This window comes from Desmodus rotundus, chromosome 2 (assembly GCF_022682495.2).
Source record: "Desmodus rotundus isolate HL8 chromosome 2, HLdesRot8A.1, whole genome shotgun sequence".
Taxonomy (NCBI): Eukaryota; Metazoa; Chordata; class Mammalia; order Chiroptera; family Phyllostomidae; genus Desmodus; species Desmodus rotundus.
The window spans coordinates 173,221,802-173,233,207 of record NC_071388.1 but is presented as its reverse complement, the minus strand read 5'-3'; the positions used below and the strand labels follow the sequence as shown (position 1 = coordinate 173,233,207).

General features: G+C 41.3%; 1 pseudogene; it reads left to right on the top strand.

Moving 5' to 3' along the window:
- Nucleotides 1-7,588: 7,588 nt before the first annotated feature.
- Nucleotides 7,589-10,951, top strand: LOC112307647 (rho GDP-dissociation inhibitor 1 pseudogene; annotated as a pseudogene).
- Nucleotides 10,952-11,406: the final 455 nt, after the last annotated feature.

Genomic DNA, 11,406 nt, shown 5'->3' with positions numbered 1-11,406 from the left:
TTAAACATTTAGGAGGACACACCCATTTTGTACTTCTCTATCCAGAAATAGTCAAGAACAACATCAGGACTGTTTCTCCTTAAAACAAAACACCTCTAAATGCCGTTTTTTCACTCGCTGAGGTCACTACCTCAAAATATGGGCATTACTCAGTTGCGCTTCCCTGCACTTTCCAGGTGGTGTCTGCATCTGCCAGCGTGATTCCTCGTAAAAGCAAGCAAACAAACAAAACTCTACAAAAGCACCATTATGTTAGTTTGTTCTACAATGGATTAGTCATGCAAAATCATGCGTGAAGGGGCCTTAGTGATAGGTAACTTCGCCTGACTCCTTCGCAGATGAGGACCCTGTGGCCCAGAGTCCAGCAGCAAAACTAAGTGTGAAGAAGGAAGACTGGAACCTACAAAGCTCACAATCTGTAGACTAACATGAGAGTTACCTCTCTGAAGGTATAACGTAGTGAAGAATATACCTAGATTGCAGAAGAGTCAAAAAGCATAAATGACACAAATTTCAGCCCAGAATCTTAGCATTTAAATGAATTGAAGATTTTTTTTTACTATGATTAACTCAACTAAGGTAACACATACAAGCACAACAGGCCAGAAATGTAATTTTTCTTCATGAAAATATGATTAAATTGGTGTGGGTACATTCTGACCATCATAGAATGTGAATATACCTACATTGATTTATTTGGTAAATATCATTTTTAATGTACACAAATTGATTATACTGAGGTAAAACAAATATTTGCTTTACATATTTCAGTCATATCATGCTAAATAATTATGATTAAATGCAAGGTTCCACCTTTACACCTAATTCTCACTCACGGTCCTTTGCTCCTCCCTCTCCCTTCCACAGCTTTAAGGTTTCACCAACCTAGTACTGGGATAATCCACAAAAGACCTCTGGGTTCCACACTGAGCCATCAGTGTCAGTCCTTGATGTGCTCAGGACAAGAAAGGAGAAACTTAGAAATGAGACCTTTTTACTTCCCAGTTACCAGAGCAGAAGTGGATGAGGAGTCTCAGCCTCCACCAGAAAAGAAATAACTTACATACATATACATTCCTGTCTTTCACTCAGAGATACTGTATCATCTTTATCAAATGGTAGTTCCCCTCCGGACCTTTAGTTTCAGTTCATTTAGGAGCCAATGGGGGAGTGAGGCCTAAACATAGCGCCAAGTTGTTCTGCTGGGCCCTTTACTTGGCCCACTGCTCCCCCCAGATCCAGGCCAGGCCCTCCCTCCACCATTCTGGGGCTGGCCAAGATGGAGAAGACCCGTAGAGCAGTGCTCTCCCCTCTCTGAGGGCCTCTCCCTGAGCCTGGCCGTACACTCAGCATCCAGACTGAGTCGGAGGTGGTCCTTGTGGTGGGGCTATGGCTCCTGGGCAGTCCTGAGACTTGGTCCTCTTGGGCCCTGCACCTGCTTTGGCCTCAGAAGAATTTGATCCTTCAAGAGCCTTTGAGAGGAGGCTTGCCTCCAGCTCTAGGACGTTGAGAGGTGAGCTAGGCCTTAAAGTCTGCTAGGACTGCAGGCTGTGCTTCTGGTCCAGAGGGGAGATGGCAGCCTCTGCTGGTGGGCTCAGGATGGTTGGCTTTCCTCATGGCCACCCCAGACTGGAATTGGGAGTTCGGGCCCAACCTTTCTGCCCTCCTGTTGTCCTCTTGCCCTGGCTGGGACAAGATGGGAAGGGAGTTGGAACCCACAGCTCCTCCAGCTGGTAGTGGCAGAGACCAACTGTAAGATTTTTAAAGTGTGCTGAATACAACTTTTAAGCTGGAATGTGGTTAGGGTGAGGGTGTCTGGGCTACAATAAGTATTCAGTGGGTTTTCTTTTTTTTTAAGATGAAAAACAGTGAAGAAATGTAAGAGACTTAGGGGGCAACATTAATATGTTTATCCCATGTGAAATTAGAATTCCAGAAACAGAGGAGGGAGAGAACAGGGCATAAGCTATATTTGAGAAGGTAATGGTGAAGAAATTTCCAAATGATGAACAACATCAAGCCACAGATTCCAGTTCTTCTGTGAATACCAAGCAAGACAAATTCTAATAAAATAACATCTAAGTACATTATAGTAAAACTGCTGAAAACCAAAGACAATTAGAAAATCTCAGAGCGAAAGAGGAAAAAGAGACACATCATCTTAGAAAAACAAAAACAAACAAACAAACAAACAAAAAAAAACAGCAACCGATTGACAGCTGACCTTCCATAGAATTGATGAAAGCTCAAAGACAACAGAATGACAACTTCAAAGCACTGAAGTATAAAACCTGTCGACATGTTAGTGTTTTTTCATGAGCCTGGGTAGGCAAATACTTCTGAAACATGACACAAAAGCATCTCCACAGGAAAAATATTGATAAATATTATATGAAAAGAACTTTTTTCATTAAGTGATAGCATTAAGAATTAAAATGCGTAACTTATCACAGGTAAAGTTATTTGCAATAAAGTTATCTTATACATGACTCATGTATAAAATAAAAAGAACTCCTGCAAGAAAAGGATAAATAACCCAGTTTTAAAAAGTGGGCTAAAAACTGTGCACAGGAGGATATCTAAATGGCTAATAAACATAAGAAAGGGTACTCAACTTTATTAGTCACTGCAGAAGTACAAAATAAGACCACAATAAGATTCCACTACATACCCATTAGAAACATTGAAACACCAAATGTTGGTTGGGATGATGAACTGGAACTCCTATGTACTGCAAATGGGAGGAAAAATTGGTATACAACCACTTTGGAAAAAGCTTGGCATTGTCACCTAGAGCTAAATATATGCACCAAGAGACAAGAATATTCATAGCATCGTTATTTACGCTAGCTCCAAAACTGCAAATGCTCACCAGGATTAGAGCCAAATCTGGCAATTAGAGTGTTCTCAGTGAATATAAGTTGTATTATTATTATTCTTTTTAGCCTATGAAAGTCTTTCCATATTTTGTAGATTCAAAACCTGCCCAGCTGAGTATCAATGACATTAACTCAGAAATACCTAATTAAATAGAATAAATGAAAATGCTTAAATGAAATAATTCTTACCTCAAGGATTGTTAAAAGCTCATGGTAAAGAGTGTGGTGTTGGCCAGGGGGAAGGAGGAGCAAGAGTGGGGGTGGGGAGAGGAGGTGGGCAAAGGGGGGGAATGAGGACATCTGTAATAGTGTAAACAATAAAAATAAGGTAAAAAATGTATGGTAGATTTAATCACAGTCTTTTAAAAAAATCTGTCAAATACTAGATTCTAACAATAGGCATTAATTAGATTCACCTTTATTTTTAAGAGGTATATACTCTATTACACCAAAATAAAGCATTTGCTTCCTACTGAATTGCAGAGCTAAGTTTTTCAAATAAACTCTTGTAAGGAGACAAAGCAAGGTTTTTGTTTGTTATTTCACCGCGAATCGCCAATTAACCTATTCTGTCTCACAGATAAAAGCTGAGAAAATAACCTGAAGTTATCAGGTTCACTCACGTGCCAGCACGGCTCTCATCCAGTCGTTGTGAACACAGCTCTGAGCTTCTGTGTGGATCTTAGGGCCTTACATTTCCAAAGCCTCTCGTGCTCCCTGTCCAAGTTATGGCTGAAAAAATTTAATCGATGCAATCCTAATCCCCAAAAGCATTGATTCAAAATTTTGGGGTACCAAATGCAAACTGGATTTTACTATAATGTTATTGTTAAAATTCTTATTTTTCTTAAAATGGGAAAACAAGAGTCCATTCAGTGTGTAGCAAAGAACCTAGTTATAATCCCGTGCGTTGATTTAGGAGCTCTTCCCCCATCTTCCCATTACGTTTTATATGTGTGTGCGTAACAGTAGGTACTTAATTGTTATGGATGGCACGTGTTTATGTATCATCACTGAAATGGTAGAAATAATGTCTTTTCATTTAAGTATCCCCAATTCCTAGCTGAGTGCTTGGCACTTAGTAGGAACTAAAGATATGTCAAACAGATGAACACTACAGGAAGGTGTGAATATATTGTGGAGAACTGGATTCCAGGCCAGGATCACAGGGCAAGACTCAATGTTTGCAGGACTTGATATCTCCTGGATGACTTACTAAAAACCGCATTTCTAAAACTGAAGTCAAAAAGCCTACCAGCTGGATGCTATTTACCGCAAGATGATCCCGTAATCTGTTTCAACCCTGACATGGTCTTACTCGTGTTTATTAAAATGCATTGTTCTGCTTATTTTAAAAAGTATTTCACTGTATAAGAACTTTTATTTTTTTTCTTTCTAGGGGATAAAAAATACATTTACTCTCAATATCTGAACAAATATATAACTTCTCAAAATTACAAATTTATAATCATTGTTTTCCAGATGAGAAATATCTTCATTAAAATGTCTCTTAAAAATTGCTCCCATGCACCCAACATCTTAAGTAACCACACTGTAAAAGAATCCTCTGATATGTCTATCAGAATTTACATTTGGGTCGTTTTTGTTATCAATAAACCTTAAACAAGGGTATTAAATAGTCAGCTTTGTTTTGTCCTGGTATTTTGTACAATGGGGGTATTATCATTCTAATTTTACTGATGGAGAAAACCAAACGCATATATGAAGCCTTACCTCAATCCTCATAAATGTCCCGGTAGAGATTACAGTAGAAATTGTTTCTCTAAGGCGTTGCCTTTGTGGCTCTATAAGCAATCCTACTTTCTTTTCCAAAGCTTCTTTTCATAGAGTTTTAACTACAAGTTTCTCTTCTGTATAAGTTTCACATTTAGGCCTTGTTTTTTTTTTCAAAATATTTTCACTCCATTTTTTCCCCCTAGGGTGATTGAGGAGAAGAATATTCTGCTTAAACAAAAAGTTATCATAAAACCAATATAAGCATAACCAATTTACCAGTTTTTAAAAATTTGATTATATTAGAATAAAAGGTTTACTCATATCACTACTTAAATTTTCAAAGAAAATAACTGCTCTGTTTCCTACAGGCTATCCTAATCGACCTCCACTCCACTCGGTGGCAGGCAGACAGAAGGCGAGGGTGGGACTTGGGGAAGCAAACAGGTGTGCTCAGTTAGCCATCTCAGTCCAGAGGATTCTCTGGGTTAGCTCTCATGTCTTCTGCACCAGAAGGGAGCATCCTAGGTAGCAGTGAGGTTTAGGAAACTGGATTAGTACGGCTGTCAACTACAAACCGGGTGAGATATCTACCTAATAAAGACCTTGGTTTTGGAATGATTGATCTGAAATCATTTTCTTTTTTTCTAGCAGCGATTATAAAGTAGAACCAATCATCTTCTAAGGTCACTCGTGGTTCCTGATAATAAACTCATATCATCTGATTACGGGTCTTTTCTTTTTGGTGGCTGAGAGGAAAAATAAAGTAAGCTGTTTATCCAAAAGTAAGTCCAGAGCACATCCCTATTTTAATGTCCTGGCAAGTATTTTCTTATGTGACAAGAGAATACAGACACTGCTCGGTCCCTACTTCTGCATAAGTATTCGTAATGGTGCTGGGGGCTCTATACTGAGCTGCTGACTTTCACCTCATTAGCTGATTCCAACCCCAGGAGTCAAAGGCCGATGAAAGATGAACAAAAACAAAAACCAGTAATCTGTTTTACAGTGAGTCTAACAGATCTCTCCACGAGATCACAGGACAGTAGTAAAAAAAGAAAAACTGGAATGGCTACGCCTAGGGTCCACTTCTTCAGAGTGTAGGCCTGAGAAGCCCAGATGTGTTGTTTATGGAAAGTAATCCCGATATAATTTTAGATGGAATGTCTATTAAACAAAAAGTGTGTCACTTGGATAGAGGAAGGAAATACCTTTTAAAGACTGGTACACACTACATTCTGGGTTCAATCATATCGGGCCATCCATGCGGGGCCGGGGAAGGTAAATACAATGATTAGTTGGTATGTCACCATAGGAAATGTTATTGATTATTCCTGGAGGCAAGGATTTCCTGGTGTAAAGTCTTCCTTCCAGCACAGTATCACCAAATTTAGTGGAAGCCTCTTCTGTAGAGCAGCTGAAATCCAGTTTCCCCTTCACAGCTGGCTCCCTGCTGCTACAGTGGCTGACAGCACTGGCAGACAGCTGTGGGTGGCTGACTCTTCCCTCAGCAACATTAGCACGAATGATCGAAGCAAGGCTTGAGTCCTAATTTAGAATTAGCCTTAACTACAAGGAGCAGCATCAGAAAATTACCCTTCCTATAAATAAAGGGGGATCTGAGAACTCTGATTGACCATTGCCAATTGATTAAATTGTTTTCTCTCTTCATATTTACCTTCACTTTTCACCATACACACACACACAGACACACAGACACACAGACTTAAAAGAAAGGCTTCACCCAAGGATATGTTTATTGCTTTGGGAGAGATGGGGAGGGGCACAGGGGGAGAGAGAGAGACAGAGAGAAACATCGATGTGACAAATATCAATGGGTTGCCTCCCATAAGTGCCCCAGGGATCAGACCCGCAACCTAGGTACGTGCCCTGCCCAGGAATCAAGCCTGCACACTTTCTGTTGTACGGGATGATGCTCCAACCAACTGAGCCACCTGCCGAGGGCTTCACCACGTATATTTTTAAGAAAGAAAGTTTAATTTAATTATAATAATCAAGATAAATGAATTTAAGCTCTGGTTTTGTCCCTAAATAGTTGGGAAGCTTTAAAAAATTTTAAGTCCCTTAGAAGAATTTTAAAGTCTCTTTAAAAATTTTACTCTTAAGTCTCTGCTCATCTATAAATCAAGGAGTTTCTAATGAATCATCTAAGACCAACTAAAAGTTACATGTAAGCCTTCTTCGTTTGTCAGTATTTTATTAACTTAGTTTCACTTAAGACTATAAGTGATTGACTAGAGGTTAAATTAATTCTATGAGTTCTTTTAAGATTAAGCAGAATAAAAAAAGTTAGTGTGCCTTTCAAAAATAAAACCTTTTAATATTTTGATATATTTCCTTTCGATCTTTTATATATTTTATAGTAAGTGTCTATCCTCATGTTTTATATGTGGTTACTATACATTTACTGTTTCATAACATAATTCTTATTTTATGTAGCAGTAAATAGAATTGACTTTTAAAATATTTTTTGAGCATATAATTACAGAATTTCACTGAGTGAAACCATGGTTTCATTTAGGCAAACCATGTGGACAATGCTATATTTCTTTCTGACTTAAAGCAAGTGTGACTAGACTTTTATGTAATGCAGATGGGCACGTGGCATCATTAAGAAAATTTTACTATTATATTAAAAATTAAAAGTTACTAATCCATGGGATGAATACTTTATTTGTCTTAGAACCTCTCAAACATTTGTCATTCCTCATGCTGAAATCCTTTTGTGGTTAGTATTTACTATTTATCTTTAATTTTTCAAAGGCTATTCCTCTTTTTAAAAATAGCAGATGAAGAGAGCTAATTACAGAAAACATTTGTCTTAATGTCACCTGGTCAGTGTGGATCAACACGAAAGTCTAGCCACACTGCATTAAATGAGAAAGAGGTATATCCTAAATTTCCAACGTATTTCCCATTTCTAAGTCAGCACATGTTCATATTTCGTAAACGTCATGGGAGAAAACAAATTTCAAAGTACACTCATTCAGTGCAGGATATGGTAAGGTATGCAATTTTCATAAGGACGGAAAATAAAAGGCCAAGAAATGAATACTTTGGGCTTGGCATTTGGATGTGGGGGAAGAAGAACATGAACTAATATGCCTATGGCAATGGCTTTAAAAAACAGAACACCTTCTTCTAGAGCCAGTGCCATCAGGCAAGCAGGAAAAACTGGACAGGAGTAGAATGTGGGGGTGACAGAACACTGTGGAAAGGCAGTTCCAAAACAACCTTATCATCAACCCATCTGAGGCCTTTGGATATGCAGTTGTTTGCAGAGCACCTTCATTGAAGAGACAGAAACCAAAACGATCAAAGTAACTTCAGATCGAAAGTCACATCAAAACTAAATCCATGAAAAGATCAACCGGCTCCTGATTGTCCGTCTAAAAAAGTTCACGTCTATGTCTTTGAAAACGAGCCTCCACTCTTGGTGGAAATGCCTGGATCTCAACTCTCAGCTCATGCCTGACTTCTAGCTTGGCACTGGCGAATTCTAACAAATACCTTAATGTTTTCAGATAAAGGCAACGGTTTGAAAAGTTAAAAAGAACAGACATTTTGAAGGGGCCAGCAATGGCTCTCAAGAATGGATTATTGCAGCTTGAACCTCTTTGCATTTTTCCCCTCACTGGCTTCCTTGAGATTTCCCCTCCCGTGTATGCCAAACATCTAGCTTTGCGAGTCACTGAATTCAGCCTTTTTTCTTAAAGGATCTGTGTGTCTGAGGTATTGAATGTTACTGGTAAGCTCTATCACTTTACGTCAGCTGGATAGAAGAATGTGGTTACAAAGCAGTCATCAGGCAAGGACCTTAGGGACAAGAGAACTTGGAACGCCGAGCTTCACAAAACAAAGGGAGCTGAAAGACATGAGTCCCCCTCACTGCCAAATAATGACAGAACTGCAACACTCTAGCAGCTCTGCTTCACAAATCAAAATAGGGCATGTTCTGAATTCAATGAAAAACGATAACAAAGATCTCCAGAAACTGGGTTCAAATAGGTTAGCTCATGACTAAAGAGGAAATATTTTGTACTCGTGAAAATGCCACTGCTATCAGTTACTTACACAGAAAGTGAGAATGCCAGAGCACGACAGTCAGTGCTCATCAACCTAGAACACCCAAGAACCTCCTGGAGATCTTGCCGTTAAGCCCCGCCACCGCCACGAGGCCCACGTACACAAACAAGTACCCGAGACAGGTCAGACAGACCGGGACCCTGGGGCACCAGCAGAGTTTGTACCAAATTGGGTGGAGGCCAACCATATAACATAACTCTCCTGTCTGGGGAAAAAGGCAAGTGCTTAATCCCAGCTCTGACCACCTGCCTTCTCTAGTTCCCTCATGCCCTTCCTTCTGTTTTCTCAGCCCTGGTGAATCCCACTATTACCCCTCATCTCAGCCCCTTTCACTGTAGCCTTTGTAATCTTAATGCCTTCAGGCCCTAAAGGAAACCTGGCCCTCCCCTGAGGCTGGCGCTTCTCTGCAGCCCTCTCTTCAAAATGGATATGACTCCTCCTCCCACTCCTGTCTCTAAACATAACGACATTTCCCCTGTTTCTTGAGGCTCCTGCCTTGTGATCACACTCTCTGTTGGAGCAGACAAGCATCAAGGTTAAACATTGTAAGATACTACTAAAATTGTGTTGGAATTAAAGGAAATCCTAAAGATGTGATTGCAAACTAATTTAATTGCTTATATATGTTGCAAATATCTACTCCACCCTCCAAAAGTACCATTATCTAATCTCATAGAGGGATCTTTAAAGAATGTGTAATTTTCATACTATTTAAACTGTCCTAGATTTTAGAAAAATGAAAAGTCCCAGACTATTTTGTAAATTATAGCACTGATATTAAAATCTAATAGATTATTAAAAAGATGATCTATTTTACTTATTATGAACATGAACTCAAAAGGACAATAAATATTAATAAACAGCACATTCACAGAATAATGTATCATAATCAAGTGGGCTCCTCCCCCACTTGTGTAAGAATATAATAGTTCAACAGTACAAAATTTATTCATATATGTTAGCATATTAATAAAAATTGTGTTTATATACAAAGTCATTGAAAAGGAAGTTGATAAAAAATCAACTCTACTTTTTTTAAAAAGCACTCAAAGTAAGAGTTGGTGAAAACTTCCTTTATATGATTATACACTCTTTATCTCAGTCCTAAGCCTAGCACATTTCCTATGGGAGAAATACTAGAGACATTCCTTCTGAAGCCAGGGACTGCCCACAGAGGCCCACAATCACCGCTATGTCTTCATATTGTCTAATTGACTTCCTAATACCACCCAAACCCTAGAAAAATTAAAGGTATAAAAATTGAACAAAATAAAGTATCTCTATATTTGCAAATGATAAGATTGTATACCTGGAAAATCTAAAACACAGGAAACGAAACTAATACAAAAACTCAGGTTCGTCATTTTGTGCGGGAGGGAGCGGGAGTACGGTGCAGTGGAGCCTCCTTCCCGGACCCAGCTGGAGGTGGGCCTGGCCACGCAGGAGCCAGCAGCCTCAGCCCAGCAGCTGGCACAGCCTGCAGCCAAGCACGGGGAGGACGCACACTCAGTCAACTACAAGCCCCGGCCCAGAAGAACATCCAGGAGATCCAGGAGCTGGACAAAGGATGACCAGAGTCTGTGCAAGTACAAGGAGGCAAGTACAGCAGGGGCTGGGCCGTGGGGCCGTGTCTGCCAACATCAACTTCCCTAACATCAGTGTGACCTGCCTGACTCTGGTGTGTAGCAGGGCCTCAGGCCCCCTGGAGCTGGACCTGACAGGTGACCCATAGGCCTTCAAGAAGCAGTTCTCTGTGCTGAAGGAAGGTGTAGAATAGTGGATAAATATCTCTTTCCGAGTGACCCACGAGACCGTGTCTGGCCAGAAGTACATCAAACACACAGACTAGAAATGCATCAAGGTTGACAAGACTGACTAGCTGGTAGGGAGCTATGCCCCGGGCCAAGGAGTTCGAGTTCCTCACCCGCATGGAGGAGGCACCCAAGGGTATGCTGGCTTGCGGCAGCTACAAGTGCCACTTTACAGATGACAAAACCGACCACCTGTTCTGGGAGTGGAACCTCAGCATCAAAAAGGATTCAAAGAGCTGGGCCTGGCCCAGGAGGCTGACAGGGCTGACACATGGAGGGATGTGCGCACCCCACTCTAACACACCCCGACCCCGCGCCCCCCACTATACCAAAGTGCTGACAGGGCCCCTGCCCCCGCTGCCATCATTTCCCTGCCTGCCTCCTGCCAGCCTACAGGCCCCAGCCTCCTGGATAGTCTAGTGTTGTTGCCGCTTCCACCTAGGCTGTGGGGGTGGAGGCTTCAGCTCCGGCTTCCCCCCACCCTGGGTCCCTCCGGGGTCCCCCACTTATCCTTATCTGACCCGAATCACCGATGGCCCTGGCTTTCCCAAGGGAGTGGGGTGTTCAGGTACCCGTGGGCCTTTTCTGTTGTTCCGCTGCTCCCTCCAGGGCGCCGGGTTGGGGTGGGATGCATGATGCAGGGCCTTGTGGGGGCCGGTCATCCTTCAGTTTCCACTCCTCCCTGGTCAGTTTATCCATTGCTGCCTGTAATGGTCTAACCATGATGCCTTAACATGTGGAACTTGTGCTGTGGGCGCCCTCTCTAACCTCTGACTTGCATCTGCGTGAGCATGTGGTCTCCACCAGTCCCTACCGCCCCATCCGCAGTCCCTGTGGCCGGGGAGGTATGGGACATGCTGCTGTTGTTCCTGGCC